The following is a 17,104-nucleotide window of genomic DNA, read 5'->3' on the forward strand; positions in this document are numbered from 1 at the left end:
AATAGAATAGTATTTCAACCATGTAAAGTGAATAGCAGTCAACAGTGGTATTAAGAACCACCATCACAGTCATTAACAAATAAGGAGAGACTTTAAGGTTCAAGTACTCTTCTAGTTTTTTGGGAACTCCAAGAACTCATCATCACTAGTGCCAGAATTTATGGGGACTTTTAATAACAGGCACTGAGGAAGTTAAGAGGCATCACTAGTTGTGACAGTCACTGAGATTATCACTATCCTAGTTACAGATTCTGGCGAACTACCCCCAGCACATGTTTTGACTAGTGATACCCCTTAATCCCCTCAGTGCCTGTGTTACTACTAGAATAGTGACCCCACCATAACTCCCTTTATATATTATATTACAAACTTCAGCATTTATGACTGCTCACCCAGTTACTCTTGGCCTCCTCACACAGAAATCTGGTGTGCACCAGAAACAGTATAGAGGTATATGAGACAGCTGTACTATCTAGTGGAGCCAGTAGCCAGCCAAGAACATGTTACTTCAGCTCCACCCATCTGCCTCCCATGACTGGCAGAGCTTAAGACACAGTGATTGGTGATTGGAAACAGTTCTACTGTCACAGACTCCACCCAGTGTCAAAGACAATTGGCAATTGGCACTGTGCCTCATATACATTTTTAGCCTCAGCTGATTCAACATGTCAGCGGTTGTAGCTGGGAGTGTCAGGTGACCCTCTGCACTTTCTCAGGTCCCAGGTGATGGGCAGAGGTAGATGGCAACTGACCAGATGCCCTGAGATTCAGCAGTAATATAGGACATTTAAGCGCCCTGAGGGGTTTTGCATGGGCCCACCTCTTCCTCTTCTAACACCTGTTGCCACCGCTGACAGGTCAGGTAATACACATCACTGACTGTGATGCAATATTTGCTCCATAAGATGCACAGACATTTCCCTCCACTTTTTGGGGGGGAAAAGTGCATATTATGGAGCTAAAAATAGTGTCTTTTAATCAAATACTGGTAGCAAGAATTTGTCATATGTCCAAACTCAGACATTAAACAGTAATTTATAATTTTTTCTAATATGTAATAGGTAGCAGTTGCTCAACAAATAGGAAGATACAAATATCCATGAGGGAATAGTACTGAATAGTTAATAACAACCTGAATCACAGAAAGATGTGATGATAAATCCTATATCTATCACTTTTTATATTGATTAGTTAGAGGAAATTATATGATCTATGCTTTGGTTTTTACTTGTAAGATAGGTATAAACACTAGTTACTGTCCAGGCAGCCTTGCTCTGAGAAATCACTCAGAGACCACTGTGGGATCAGGTAACGAGGTTTATTGGGGGAAAAGGAGGAAGAGGGATGGAGGGGAGAGGCAGCTCCTGGATGTACTCGAGGGCCATAGGAGCAAGGGGAATGAGGAGCAAGGGAACAGGGAGGAAGAGGAATGGGGAACAAGGGGAATGGAGACTCCTGATCCACCTCATGGTCTCATAGGAATCACCTGCCTGGACTTCTGCAGACACCTTTTTATACTTGCCCCAACACATATTTCAGAGAGGGTGAGTTTGCTTATCAACATATTTAGCAGGACATTTATGTCTTATTGCTTTCCCCCCACCAGGTTAGTTAACCTATGAGGCTAGGTCCATTAACATTTCCTCTGGAACTGGCTAAATCAATCAGCATTCCCTCTGGGAACTGGCTAGGATCAGGTTTATTTGCATATGGTTGATTTGCATATGTTGAAAGTCCAGGTGTGCGTTCTAGCTGCCTCCATGTTCTGACAATTACCTGTTGTTTAGAATTACTGTTATAATTGAAATATTTAAGGCATGTGAAATCTTTAACTATATATTGAGTATATACTCACTATATGGTAGTGTAAATACACATATTTATTTACATTGTATGCTTAAATACATAATTATTTTAGGATGAATATGTGAACATAATTGTCAACTTTCAAAATTATTGATTTTTCTTTATCATGAAACCCTCCCTCACAAAGAACATTGCCAAGATTAAAACAAAACAAAACAACAAAAATACATTTGAAAAATGAGATCGTATTTCTTACTTCATATTTAAACTCATTTCCAACTTTAATGGAGTAATCCAAATCTGGTCTCATTCTGACCAACTTCTAAGTAAATGCCTTGCTATTACAGAACCAGTTTACTCAGTTTCTTCCTAAAATACTCTGTTACTTCTCTGAAGCTGTTCATCCTACATAGAATACCTTCCTTTCTTCTTCTTCTGCAAACCTTATATATACTTGAATAAGACCCAGATCAACTCTTACTTTAAAACCTTACATAAACTTACATAATTCCTATGCTTCACAATAAACTTTTCCACTACAGCGTTACAGTAGCACAAGTCTCAGTTGAAATGTCACCCTCTCAATGAGATTTCCTCAGCAACTTTTGGTATATTAATCCCCAATACTATACGGCATTTGTTCCATGGCACTTATTTCCTTCTAACACGCTAATAACATTTTTATATGAATATATTTTCATATATATAGTGGTACCTCAGTACTTGTTGGCTTCAGAACTTAAACCTGGTACTCATGCATTTTGAGGAGAAAAAATGTTTCAGCAGTCAGCACTTGCTTGCCACTCATCGCACTTGCTAGAATTGTATGAGTCATGACACCTGTACCCGCCCCCCCGCAAGAGAAAATGCTTCAGCAATCATTTCTTAATGATTAGTGATATTAACTATTTTTCATGTGCTTATTGGCCATTTCTAGATCTTATTTTGAAAAATAGCTACTTAGATACTTGCTCATTTTTGAAATAGGCTGTTTTATTGTTGCTGAATTTTAGGAGCTCTTTATATATTTTTGGTATTAATTTCTTTTTTTTAATAATTTCTTTTATTTTTTGGTTTTTCAGTTACAGTTGTCCCATTTTTTCCTCCATTGCTCCCCCCACCCAGCCCATTCTTTCTCCCACAATCATATCCCTCCCTGTTGTCCATGTTCATGAGTCATTTATACATGTTCCTTGACTAGACCCTTCCCTTACTTATCCCCCTTTTCCTCCCTCCCCCCGCCCCCCTACTACTATTCTACTCTTTGTCCTATTTAGTTCTTTTGTTTGTGTTGTTCTTTAGTTTGCTGTATTAGGTGATATCATATGGTATTTTGCTTTCTTTGCCTGGTTTATTTCACTAAGCATAATTCTCTCTAGTTCCATCCATGTTGTCGTAAATGGCAGGAGTTCCTTCTTTCTTTCTGCTACACAGTATTCCATTGTGTAGATGTACCACAGTTTTTTGATCCACTCATCTACAGATGGGCACTTAGGCTATTCCAGCACTTAGCTATTGTAAACAGGGCTGCTATGAACATAGGGGTGCATAAGTTCTTTTGAATTAGGGTTTTAGGATTTTTTGGGTATAATCCTAGCAGTGGAATTGCTGGTTCAAAAGGCAGTTCCATTTTTAGTTTTTTGAGGTAATTCCATTCTGTTTTCCATAGTGGCTGCACCAGTCTGCATTCCCGCCAACAGTGCAGTAGGCTTCCTGTTTCTCCACATCCTCGCCAGCATTTGTTGTTTGTTGATTTGTTGATGATGGCCATTCTGACAGGTATAAAATGGTATCTCATTGTGGTTTTTACTCGTATCTCTCTGGTGGCCAATGATGTTGAGCATTTTTTCATGTGCCTATGGACCATCTGTATGTCCTCTTCAGAGAAGTGTTTGTTCAGGTCCTTTGCCCATTTTTTAATTGGGTTGTTTTCTTGATGTTGAGTCGTATAAGCTCTTTATATATTTTGGAGATCAGTCCCCTGTCTGTGATATCATTGGTGAATATGTTTTCCCATATGGTTGGTTTTCTTTTCATCATGCTGATGTTTCTTTTGCTGAGCAGAAACTCTTTAGTTTGATGTAGTCTCATTTGTTTATTTTTTTCTTTATTTCTCTTGCCTTAGTGAAGATATTCTTACGTGGGATATCTGAAAGTTTCCTGCCTATGTTTTCCTCTAGGATTTTTATGGTGTCACGGCCTATATTTAAGTCTTTGATCCATCTTGAGTTTATTCTTGTGTGTGGTGTAAGTTGGTGGTCTAGTTCATTTTTTTGCACGTCCCAATCCAGTACTCCCAGTACCATTTGTTAAAGAGGCTCTTCTCACTCCATTTTATGTTTCTTCCTCTTATATCAAATATTAGTTGACCATAGAGGCCTGGGTTTATTTCTGGGCTCTCTATTCTGTTCCACTGATCTATATGTCTGTTCTTATGCCAGTACCAGAATGTTTTGATCACAGTGGCTTTGTAATATTGTTTGATGTCTGGTATCGTGATTCCTCCTGCTGTGTTCTTCTGTTTCAAGATTGTTTTTGCTATTCGGGGTCTTTTTTGGTTCCATATGAATTTTTGAAGTATTTGTTCTAGGTCTGTGAAATATGTCATTGGTATTTTAATAGGGATTGCATTGAATTTGTAAATTGCTTTGGGTAGTATGGCCATTTTGATGATGTTGATTCTTCCCATCCAGGAACATGGTAGTTGCTTCCATTTACTTGTATCTTCCTTAATTTCTTTCTTCATTGTTGCGTAATTTTCAGTGTATAGGTCTTTTATCTCTTTGGTTAAGTTTATTCCTAGGTATTTTATTTTTCTTGTTGCTATAGTAAATGGTATCTTCTTTTTTTGCCTCTGTCTCTGATATTTTATTGTTGGTGTACAGAAATGCCTTAGATTTCTGTATATTTATTTTGTACTCTGAGATTTTGCCAAATTCACTTACTATATCAAGTAGTCTTTTAGTGGAGTTTATAGGATTTTCTAGGTATACTATAATGTCATCTGCAAATAGTGATAGTTTTACTTCTTCTTTCCCAATTTGGATGCCTTTTATTTCTTTGTCTTGTCTGATTGCTGTGGCTAGGACTTCCAACACTATGTTGAATAGAAGTGGAGAGAGTGGACAGCCTTGTCTAGTTCCTGATTTCAGGGGGAATGCTTTCAGTTTTTCTCCATTGAGTATGATGCTGGGTTCGAGCTTCTCATATATAGCCTTAATTATGTTAAGGTATGCTCCCTCTATTCCCATTTTGTTGAGTGTTTTCATCATAAATGGGTGTTGTACTTTATCAAATGCTTTTTCTGCATCTATAGATATGATCATGTGATTTTTGTCTTTCATTTTGTTTAGATGATATATTATATTTATTGATTTGTGAATATTAAACTATCTTTGCATCCCTGGGATGAATCCCACTTGATCGTGGTGTATGATCTTTTTGATGTATTGCTGGATCCTGTTTGCCAAAATTTTATTGAGGATTTTAGCATCTATGTTCATCAGTGATATTGGCCTGTAGTTTTCTTTCTTTGTTGTGTCTTGACCTGGTTTTGGGATTAGGGTAATACTGGCTTCATAGAAAGAGTTTGGGATTTTTCCCTCTTCTTGGATTTTTTGGAATAGTTTGAGGAGGGTAGGAGTTAGTTCTTCCCTAAATGTTTTGTAAAATTCACCTGTGAACCCATCCGGTCCAGGGCTTTTGTGTGCAGGGAGATTTTGGATTACTGTTTCAATTTCCTTCTTTGCTATTGGTCTGTTGAGACTTTCCACTTCTTCTTGATTCAGTTTTGGAAGGTTGTATGTTTCTAGAAATTTGTCCATTTCTTCAATGTTGTCAAATTTCTTGCCATACAGTGTTTGTAGTAATTTCTTACAATTGTTTGTATTTCTGAGGTATCAGTCGTGATTTCTCCTCTTTCATTTCTGATTTTGTTTATTTGGGTCTTCTCTCTTTTTTTCTTGATGAGCCTGGCTAAAGGCTTGTCGATTTTGTTTACTTTTTCAAAGAACTAGCTCCTAGTTTTGTTGATTTTTGGATTGTTTGTTTAGACTCTATGTTGTTTAATTCTGCTTTGATCTTGATGATTTCCTTTCTTCTTCTTGACCTAGGCTTTGTTTGTTGTTGTTGTTCTAGTTCTTGTAGCTTTAGGATTAGATTTTTTTATTTGAGCTACTTCTGTCCTTTTCAGATATGCCTGTATTGCTATGAACTCCCCTCTTAGGACTGCTTTTGCTGTGTCCCATAGGTTTTGGGCTGTTGTGTGTTCATTGTCATTAGCTTCTAGAAATGTCTTGATTTCCTCTTTGATGTCATTGTTTACCTATTCATTACTTAATAGCGTGTTATTCATTCTCCATGAGTTTGGGTGTCTTTGATTTTTTTCTCTGAGGTTGATTTTTAGTTTCAAGGCATTGTGGTCTGAAAAGATGCTTGATATGATTTCAATTTTCTTGAATTTGTTGAGGCTTGTTTTGTGTCCTATTATGTGGTCTATCTTTGAAAATGTCCCATGTGCCTTTGAAAAAAATGTATATTTTGCTTCTTTGGGGTGAAAAGCTCTATATATATCAGTTAAGTCCATGTGGTTTAGTGTATTGTTCAATGCCTGTATATCCTTGGTGTTTCTTTGCTTGGATGATCTGTCTATTGTTGATAATGTAGTGTTGAAGTCCCCTACTATGAGGGTGTTGTTTTTAATATCCTTCTTGTGGTCTTCTAGTATTTGCTTTATGTATTTGGGTGCTCCTAGGTTGGGTGCATATATGTTTATCAGTGTTATATCTTCTTGATGGATTGTTCCTTTAAGTATTATGAAATGTCCTTCTTTGTCTCTTTTTATTGCCCTTGCTTTGAAATCTGTTTTGTCTGATATGAGGACTGCTACCCCAGCTTTTTTTTCAGGTCCATTTGCTTGAAATATTTTTTTATATCCTTTTACTTTCAGTCTATGTAAATCTTTTGTTTTGATGTGTGTTTCTTGTAGACAGCAAATATGTGGGTCCTGTTTTCTGATCCATTCCGTTACCTTATGTCTTTTAATTGGAGCATTTAATCCATTTACTTTTAAGGTTATTATTGACATGTATTTATTCATTTCCCTTAGTACCTCTGTTCTTCTACTCCTTTTTTTTTTTAATTTTCTTTTTTCTTTTTTCCTTAGAATATTCCCTTTAGCATCTCTTGCAATGCTGGTTTGGTGGAGATGTATTCTTTTAGTCTTCCTTTGTCTGAGAAACTCCTTATTTCACCTTCTATTTCGAATGAGAGTCTTGCTGGGTAGAGTATTCTTGGTTGTAGGCCTTTGTTTTTCATTGCTTGAAATATTTTTGACCATTCCCTTCTGGCTTGTAGTGTTTCTGTTGAGAAATCAGTCAATATCCTTATTGGAGCTCCCTTGTAAGTTATTTGCTGTTTTTCTCTTGCTGCTTTTAGGATTCTCTCTTTGTCTTGGAATGTTGCCATTTTAACTATGATGTGCCTTGGAATGGGTTTTTGGGGGTTCCTCTTCATTGGAACTCTTTGTGCTTCCTGGACTTGCATAACATTTTCTCTCATCAGGTAGGGAAAATTTTCTGTCACTATTTCTCCTATCAGTTTATCTATTCCTTGTTTTTCTGATCCCTCTTTAACTCCAATTACTCTTATATCGTTCTTCCTTATGCTATCCTGTAATTCCCTTACCTCTTCTTCATACTTTTTCAATCTTTTTTCATTTTGCTGTATCATCTGAGAATTTTTTTCTACATTATCTTCTAACTCACTAAACCGATCCTCTGCTTCGTTTAGTCTGCTTTTGACTGATTCTACTCTGTTTTTCAGTTCAGAGATTGCATTCTTCATTTCTTCCTGGTTTTTGTTGATAGTTTCTATGTCTCTTTTTATGCTGGTGTAGTTCTTTGCAAGTTCCTTGTAATTTTCTTGGAGCTGTTGGTAACTTCCTTGGAGGTTGTCATAGTTGTTTTTAAGGTTGTCGAGTATATTGAGCTTCCTCACCACCATTGTTTTGAATTCCATGCCTGACATTTGGGCTATGTCTATTCTATCTACCTCTCTTTCTGGGGATTCCTCTTTTCTTTTCATTGAGAGGTTTTTTCTGTGTCTTATCATGTTGGATTCTTCTTGTTTGTTTTGTTATTTGGATTTATCTGCTTTGCCTTCCCACCTTTGTGGTATGGGGTTCTATATTGGAGATCTGGGGGTTTCAGTGGTGCAGTCTCTTTGATCTCCTGAGCCTGATGTTCTTCGGGTACCCTTTATGTCGCTTGTTTATTCTGTCTGGTTATATTTCAGATGCCCTTTGTTAGGATCTTCCTTCTGGTTAGTTGATTGAGAGTCACTCTATTCACTTTGTCTTGAGTTCTTTTGTGGAGATGCTGTTAAAAACATAAACACACAGCCCCGGCAGGAGACCCGCACCCTCAAAAATATTCCCCACCCTCTATCCCGCTATCATCAGCCAATGAGCCAGTATTAATATAAATGTAGAGAGATTAGAGCTTTTACACTATAGGAAGAATAGATAAGAGTTGTTTTAGGGGAGGAAAAATATGATTTTTGAGAGAGGGGATAATAGGTTAATAATAGTTGATACTGTGCAAGACAGTAGGTAATATTTACATTGTATGTTAATAACTATAGAGGGAAAAAAGGGGAAGAGTGCAGAATATAGTAGAAAAGTGGAATTATATAATATTGGATTTATATAGTAGTTATATTCTATTTATTTAGAGTGAAAGGGAGGCTAAACTAGGCCCACAAACAAATAAACAACAATTAAAGAAGAAGGAAAGATTATATAAAACAGATTAGAGATATAGTGTTTTGTTTTTTCTTTCCTCCTTCCTTCCCCTCCTCCCTCCTCCCCTCTTTCAGGAAGAAAAGAAAAAGGAAAAAGAGAAAAAGAAAAAAAAGGAATGTTTTTACTCAGTTCAGCCTTTGTGTGTCGTCTTCTTTTTCTGCATCCACAGCTGGTCTAATGTGACGGGTCAGAGATTCCTATTCCTTGTAGCAGCGGTGTGCACGAGGTGGCCCGCATGACGCAATGCAAGGCGTCCGAGAGCCCACCTCAGGTCTGCCACGCTGCACTCCGGGGAAGCCGGCGAGGTGTTTTTTCGCTGGAGCGTCAGTGCGCGCCCAAGGCGGCTGGGGAACAAAGCTCAGGCCAGCCGCTCTGCGCTCCGGGAAAGCCGGTGAGGTGTTTTTTCGCTCGAGTGCTGGTGTGCACTGAAGGCGTCTGGGGAGCGAGCCTCAGGCCTGCAGCGCCGTGTCCTGGGAGTTGGTCTCTTGCCTCTTAGGGCAGAGCCGCAGACACTTGTGCTCAGTAGAAGTGAGTGTCTGTGAGTCGCTGCTGCCCACTGTTCCCACGCCACAGCCGCCCACCGTTCTCCCACCGCCTGGGTGGGCACGCGCAGAGCCTGGATAAGTGCTCTGCGCTCCGGGTTCCAGCCTGGTACTTTGGCCTGGCGCCCTGGTATTAATTTCTTACCAGTGTGTTTTTTGGAAATATTTTCTCCCATTTTGTGAGTTACATTTTTACTTTATTGATAACATCATTTGATGCATAAAAGTTTTAAATTTTAATGAAGTTGAACTTGTCTTTTTTTGTGTCCCTGTGTCTTTGGTGTTACCTCCCAAAATACAATTAAACAAAACTTCTCTTATTTACTGGAAGACATAACATAAAAATCCTGGAGCCAGAGTTGCAATTCCTAAGTCTTTCTATATGTTGTTACCAACCTATAACTATCACCAGTTTGTAGGCAATGCAGCTAGTGCTAGAAGTAGAATGGATTACACAGTCAAAGCTATAGATCAAGACAGTGAGATATATATTTCATAATGATATTAGGCAATAAATGCACAAGATTTGAAGCCCAATTGACTAAAACCCCGTTTTATGTATTCATGTCACCATGGGCAAGCTTATAATTTCTCAGCTCCAGACCCCAATTATCTAGTCTCTAAAATGACAACAATACTTACTCAAACTTATGTAAATCACGTAATGTATTCTTTGGTATCTATTACAACTACTACTGTTGTGAATTTCTCAAGTATCCTTCTGTTTTGTACGGCATATTAGTTGGCATATAAATTCTAAATAAATGCAGTGGTTTAACATGAATATCTGGTTCACAGTGAAATGACTCTACTGTCTCTGTATAGAGAAAGGACTGCTTAAACTGGAGGAAGCACTTTGGGACTACATGAATACTACAGAAAGACAAAAGAGAAATTTTATTTGATACAAAATTATCTTAAATTTAGATATTTTACATTTTCATTTTAATTAAACAGACACTATCACTTTTTAAGAAAAAATATATAAATTCTGTTATCAAGAGTTATGCCTCAGTCACTGAGTTCTGCTAAGAAAGAATTCAGAGCCAAGAATTCTGGCATAAGAAGTTTATTGAAAAAGTCACATAGATAGAAAAAGTGAGGCAGCTGTAAACAACTTACAGAGGCAAAAGAAGGGCCCTTGGAGGTTTAGAGAAAGAAACCAAAGATAACTCTGAGGGAAGAAGAGAGGGAATGGACAGGTGTGCTCCAGAGAGAGGGAGAGAGAGGAAACTAGGTTCCTTGTCTCATGAGTTTTTTCTATTTCCTAAAGATGGGGATTTATATAGAATATTAAATATCTTTCCAGGTGTTTCCTTTCAAGATGGTGGTCTTGACTGATGGTCAGCTCTAGAGGAGGGTGTCATTAATCATTGCAACTGGTCCTGATGTCAGCCATCGTGTTGCTTTGTCTGGTTTTGCTGCTTTTCTGACCTGGAGCTGAAATACAACTAAGGCCTAGAGGTCAACTCTGGTTTGATCAAAACTCTGTCTGTGTGGTCAACAGATGCACCTAAGGCTTTGTTCTTAAGATACTTTGATGTGGGCCAGAACCTTGTTGTCCAGTAGGCTTAATGTGTAAGGGTGTGGTCATGCAGGGGCTTGAATGGGAGTTGTATTGTATGAGGCTGTTCTCCAGCCCCCTTGATCCTCTTCTAAGGTGGTCTACCACATGACTAGCAATATGGCAGAGGAAGAAAGGTTAGAGGAGGGTTTGAATGGCATGACCCATAATATAATATGTAATGGGATATAAACTGCATTGACCAGAGATGTGCTTATGGAGAAAGATCACCTTGGGGGCAAGGTCTCACACTACAATACTTGTTTTCCTAGTTTTGCACATTGCTAGGCACCCAGGGCTTTCCACCCTGGTGAACTTCTGTACCTGGCCTATGGGTACCACTTTGTTCATGTCTGTCTGACTACTGTTTCAATTCATAACATTTTATCTGAAAGCAGTATGGTAATATAATCCAAGGTCCTCTTTTGATTGCTGTTTTTACTAAGAACAAGTGAATTATTTGTTTTGTTTATAAAACTCAAATTGCTTTTTAATCAGAAGAGTATTTTAAATAGAGAACTATTTTTCTTAATTTAAAGTAATGTTTGTTCATTGTTGAAGAAAAGTCAAGAACAATTTTTAAAAATCAAACATAATCTCATTATCTGGTGGTAGCCATTATTAATACATTGGTGTGTTTTCTTTGATATTTTTCTTTTTATAAGTTTTAACATTTTAGTATTAAGTAATATAACCATATTGTTTTTATCCTCAATTATTATGTAATATTATAATGTAAGCCATTTCCTATACCATTATTTTATAAATGTGATTTTTCATAGCAGCACAAAATTCTATTACATAACAGTACCATAATTTACTTTATACATTAATGCCAGAATTTCACCATTTTTGTTATAAATAAAACTGATGTAATCAGTTCTATTTTTGAGCAACAGAAATATAACTCAAGTTAATTTAGGCAAAAAGTAGACCAAAAGTACGTTATTAAAAAAACACAGATATCAGTGTGGTAATGGCCAGAGGGAAGAGGGGTGGGGGCTGTATGGAGGTGGGCAAAGGGGGGAAAATTAGGACATCTGTAATACTGTCAACTATAACATAAAGTTAAAAAACATACTAGTATAGCTTATATAAGTGAAGGATGACTTCTACCTAAAAAATTTACAGAGGATATACCAATATACTAGGGTCTCAATAATCACTGGGACTGGAGTTTAAATTCTTCCAACTTCCATCTCTCAATTCCTGTGATATAGTTATATATGTATCAGAGAAGGAAAACTCTGACTCCAAAAAACCTCCGCTGCCTTGCGGCATACCTCTTCAGGGGAAAGGCTAAGGGAGTAAACCCCGACAGAAAATCCGGAGCCGGAGTCCCTAAGGCGGTTTGACGTTGTAGTCAACACCAGCAACTCCTGCGGCGCACCTGAACCCAAGCTGTATTGACTCCGTCTTTCCCTTGGACCCTTCAGCTGCGAAGAGAGGGGGGGTCTGCTGCATGGGCAACAGCAGACCCTCCATATCACCCTGCCCAGGCTCTGTAGCTTCAGCTTCACTGGAGAGGACACTCCAGCGTCATCGCAAGATGTCGATTCAACACGGGAGGAGACAGATACCGTGTCACTCCCGAGTTGGACTGCACAGCCATTCTCGGCGGTGCAGATAGACTCTTAAGAAGCTACACCATCATCTCTCGAGACGGACGGCTGCCGACCGAGTTATATATGTATATATATATATATATATATATATATATATATATATATATATATTTGGTTTTCCTCTCTGTTTCTGGCACAGAGCTTCTAATCTTTCTGGTTTCCTAAATAACAAGGGAAATATAGGTGTCTTGATGAGTTAATGGGTGACTTTGGAAAGCACCTTAAGGTTGCAGGCTAGCTGCCAGGAGAATCAACCATGTGTATTCTTATTAGCTTTATCTCCATCTATGTATAAGATAACCAGGCATTGTTGCTAATGTTAAATTATCTTTGTGAAAGTTAGATTAAGAAGTTATCTTTCAAAAACCTTTTAGCTAGTATCTTTGGGAATATCGAATGCCATTTGTGATATAACTGAGAACTTAGAACATAGGTCCTACAACTCTTTAGCAGGAAGGTACTACACCATCCACATAACTGACTTTGGTCAGAAAATATGATATATTTTGTGGATGAGAATAATAACTAGAAAATTTTAGATCTAACTATTACAGCATCCCAACCTTATCTTACTGCCCTTTATCTTAGGTTGGGAATTAGAATTCATGCATAAAAAGCCCTCAGAACTACCAGAAGTTCTTCAACCTGGCTGCATATTAGAAATAAATGTGGAGTGAGACCATGTATCCATATATATCAAAAGCTCTCCCTGTTTCTCTAAAGTTTATACAGTGTTGAGATCCACTAGCTAAAGGACCTGAAGCCTTTTTATACCAAAGGTGTCATCAATTTAGAATTAGCTCAAGGTTGATAGTATGTCATAATTTTTATATTTTTAATATACAGCATATGTTTTGTGGAAATCACTAATTTATCTAGATTTACTGAATTTTACTTTATAAAATATTTTTCCAAAGTCTACTCTGTGTTTGACTCATTTTATTTATTTACATTAGATTGTTTGCTATATGGTGGGTGATGTCCCAAATATATATCAACTGATAAAGTTCTTTGGTAAGTGATGCAGCAAGGGGCAATCCCACACAAAACAACTCTCCCTCTTTTCATAAGCAACACTGCTTTTCTTTTAATAGCGTGTAAAGATATATCAAAACAATTTGCCCATAAAATGTACCTGAATGATGTAATGTTGGCATGTGGCCAAATTCCATTGAGACACTAAATATGGTTGAGAAAATTATTTTTCCCCAACCTTGAAAACTTTACAGACTGTTGAACACTAAAATAGGGCAATATTTCTTCAAAATAGCTAACAATAGCAAGTAAAATTAAATAATATATCCTCCATCAGTTCTCAATGAAAAATAAATCTTTGTCCATTCATCTCAAGGGAATAGTTTAGTTATTAGGTTGGCCAAAAAGTCTGTTTAGTTTTTTTCATAAAATAAAAGACACATTTTTCATTTTTACCAGTGACTTTATTGATTTGGATATTTTGAGTATGTCAGCTATCTCTCGTTATTGGCTTCTAGTGCATAGAGGCAGGGTTGCTGCTAAACATCTTCCAATGCATAAGACAGCCCCACAGGAGAATTATTTGGCCAAAATGTCAATAGTACTGAGACACTTTGCAAACCACTTTTAACATTTTCAACATGTTCAATCAGGCACAAACCCCCACCATACACTGTTCAAATCTTTTTTTTTTTTTTGCATTTCAGTTGCATTTTTACCTTTCTTAAAATAATAAAGCATAATATGCTGAAAATGTTGCTTATTTTCTTCCATTTTCAATATTAAAATGGCTACACAAAAAAATTCACCAATTTTTTTTTTCTTAAATGCATACTGATATAAAAGCTCTCATGATACAACCTAACAAAAATGTTTTGAATGAACTTAAAGACAAATAAGCACTACTAGGGCCATTGTATGGAAAAAAATAAACACACTTTTTGGCCAGCCCAATATATTTTTATTAAAGCTATCCTATCCAAGCTAAAAATATTTGAAAGACTCCCTCTATAAAGCCCAAATTAGGTATCTTCTTGGAGTCCTAATATATATGCATATGGATATAGGGATCAATGAGATTTCATTCCTGATTCCATTCTTTTCCAAAAAGTACAAAATAGTGCCTTTATATTCCAAACACTGGAAAACTTACCAGTTTTTTATTTCAAATGAGATATATTTTCAAGCAATGAAAGGCACAGAGTTTGTGTTCAGTTTGATGAGATTGACAGTTACATAGCTCTATGTAACTACCATGCAAAACAAAATATAGACTACTTGTATCATCCCAGGATATTTCTGTGTTGCTTTATGGTTACTTTTCCCACCTCATCCACCCAGTGGCAGAAACTTTCTTACGCCTATCACCAATCATTAGTTTTACTTGTTTTCTCATGTTTGGCATCTTTCATTAAAAATTATGATTAAAGGTCTTAAGTTTTAGCCATTAAAAGTTCATTATTTTATATTGCTAAATAGTATTTCATTGTATGGTTGAACCATATCTTATTTATACATTCTCCTGTTAATGGACAATTGTTTTGTTTTTCAGTTGCTATTCTTATGAATAATGCTGCCATGAATATACTTGCAAAGTTTTTTTAATGAGTATATATTCTCATCAAGTTTAGTTTTAGAGTAAAATATGAATGCATGTTCAAAAGAAACTTCTCAAGACTTGTCCAAAGTGTAGTCTCACTTTTATATTCCCAGCTGCAATACATGGGGATTCTGTTTGCTCTATATCTTTAACATTTGCTGTTGAAATCTTTTTTATTTTCACCCTGATGTTAGGTGTGATGACAGAGAAAATTTAGAAAGTGCTATAATTGTGAGGTTGAAGCCCACCATTCCAAAAGTCTACCATTCCAAACAAAAGCCTGCCGTGAGGCAGCTCACCTCCCCCTCCCTCTAGCTGCCCTAGACTCAGGCGACTATCAGGAGATGGCAACTGTCCAACTACCAACCTGTTGGCTGTACAAGGGGGCAACTTAGCCTATCCTGTACTCCTTACTTATTCCAAGTCTCAGAACTCCTTAAAAGTCACTCCACCCTGACCCTCACTACTGGTGTCTGCCCTGACCCCAGCCCGCCTTTTTGCATACTCAATAAACCATCTTATTCAGCATTTGGCTGCTGACCTTCTCTACCTTCTCCAACCCCCAAAACCTAACAATAATATGCTATGCATCTGTATTTTATTCAGACATTTTTAGGTAGTTAGTTGTTTGTTTGTTTTTTTCTGTAGCTTTGTCTATCAGAATTGGAACACAGTAGGATATAATAAATAAATGTATTACTTAAATTGTTATTTAAACAATGTTAATTACTTCTGGTAGGAAAGAATGAAATATTTTTGTGAATAAAAATAATTTTCAAAATTATTATGCTATCTGAGTGGGATATATATATTTCTGACTTTATCATGTGGATGTGTATTTTCCCCTCTGTCTACAGCTTGTATTTAGTTTCTTGCCACAGTTGTGTGAATCAAAGTGTTATAATGAGTATACATTTTCAGAGCTGAAATGGGCAATTTGAAAATATTTCTTTGCCTTTACTACACAGGACACTAACTCATTAATACTAATGACTGAAGAAAATTACTTTCAAGCCTGTTTAGCAGATACAATTTTGGTCTGTGGAGAATTCACAGGTGCACTATAAAAGACTTTCCCCTTGTTCACTGATAATTCTTGGCTCCATCTTCTGTCCCAAACTGTAGTATTTTCATAATGACCTCAACTGCAGAATATTTGCTTTGGGAAGTTGTTTTTCTCTGTCTGTCTAGTGTGTTTTGTACTTAACATATTGTCTTTTTCTTAGTGGTTTCAGAACTTATTTATATATTTTCCCTTTTATTCTGTTCTCTAGGGTCAAAGTCCAATTCAAGGATACACTCTTATCTAGTCATTCCTCCTGTGAGTAAATCCTGGGTTACAGATTACCCATTCTTGTTTGACTAAGAGGCAAAATGTGGAGGTTTTCTATCTGAAGTCAGGGTTCATATCTGTCTGGTTACTCGTGTCATGAATGGCAAGCAGGTGATAAGGAGATTCCCTAATCACAGCATTACTCTCTGTCTACAGATTTCCACATATAGCTGAGGGTACTTCTTGCTAAAAATGACTTTGCATATCACCACAACCATTGTACGCACTGTATGGATGGGTCCTTAGTATCATTTGAGACTACTACGGACCACCTGAACCAATGTTCAGCTGAGACTATCCTCATGCAGTTGACAGAAAAACATGTCAAGTTTATGATGCTATCAGTTCCTATATAAGTTATCCATTAGGACTATTCTCACATTGTGAGTATGATGGCGAGTAGATTCAGGCCTTCTTTCTGTGACAATTTATAAAATTCTCCTTTAACATTTTATTGAAATATAACAGAAATATTTAAAATGACAAATATCAAATGTATGGCTCAATAATTTTTTAAAAAGTAAACACACTGTGTAACTGCTATAAAACCAAGGATTGAATAGTTTCATGACACTAGTAGTACTCTTCTTATGCCCTCTCGTTAATACTTCCTCCAAAAGATTATCCTAAACTGACTGGTACACCAGGCATTTGGTTTGCCTCTTTTCTGAACTTTAAATAAAGGAAATGTCACAATATATTTAGATATTTTTAGACAATATTGGTTTCAAAATGAATCCATGTTTTTTGGTAGAGCAATAATTAGTTATTCCTCAGTTCTGTAGGGGTCAGCAGAGGTCAGTAAACCTTTTTCTGTAAAGGGCCAGATATTAAATTTTAATGTTTTGTAATCCATA

This window comes from Furipterus horrens, unplaced genomic scaffold (assembly GCF_987537825.1).
Source record: "Furipterus horrens unplaced genomic scaffold, mFurHor1.1.pri manual_scaffold_5, whole genome shotgun sequence".
In the NCBI taxonomy this organism is placed as follows: Eukaryota; Metazoa; Chordata; class Mammalia; order Chiroptera; family Furipteridae; genus Furipterus; species Furipterus horrens.